Here is a 598-nt window from a genome sequence, read left to right as displayed (position 1 = left end):
ATATATATGGATACATAGATAGATAGATAGATAGATAGATATATACATACATGTATATATATATATGTATATATATATGCATTCATACATTCGTGCGTACATACATACGTACATGATCCATACAGTCCTTCACACATGTGTTCAACGCACGCACACCATTAGATGTACACGAGAATTTATTAGCCAATTAAACACACACATTTAATTTCCGTGACCTTTTTGCGAATTCTTAGGCTACGATCTTCCATAAATTCCGGCCTCAACAACAGCAGCTAAGACACTAAGAACAACATCTGAAACAAACGAAACAGCAAAAATGGCATCGATAAAAACTTTAATAACAACAGCAACAATAATTTTTTCTACTATAGGCGTAGGGCTTGAAATGTGCTAACGTTTCTTATTTCTTTACTGCCCACAAGGGGCTACACACGGAGGGGACAAACAAGGACAGACAAACGCATTGAGACGATTATATCGACTCCAGTGCGTAACTGGTACTTATTTAATCGACCCCCGAAAGGATGAAAGGCAAAGTCAACCTCGACGGAATTTGAACTCAGAACGTAAAGACAGACGAAATACCGCTAAGTATTTC

This window comes from Octopus bimaculoides, chromosome 6, assembly GCF_001194135.2.
Source record: "Octopus bimaculoides isolate UCB-OBI-ISO-001 chromosome 6, ASM119413v2, whole genome shotgun sequence".
In the NCBI taxonomy this organism is placed as follows: domain Eukaryota; kingdom Metazoa; phylum Mollusca; class Cephalopoda; order Octopoda; family Octopodidae; genus Octopus; species Octopus bimaculoides.
Note: the sequence above shows the minus strand (reverse complement) of the source record.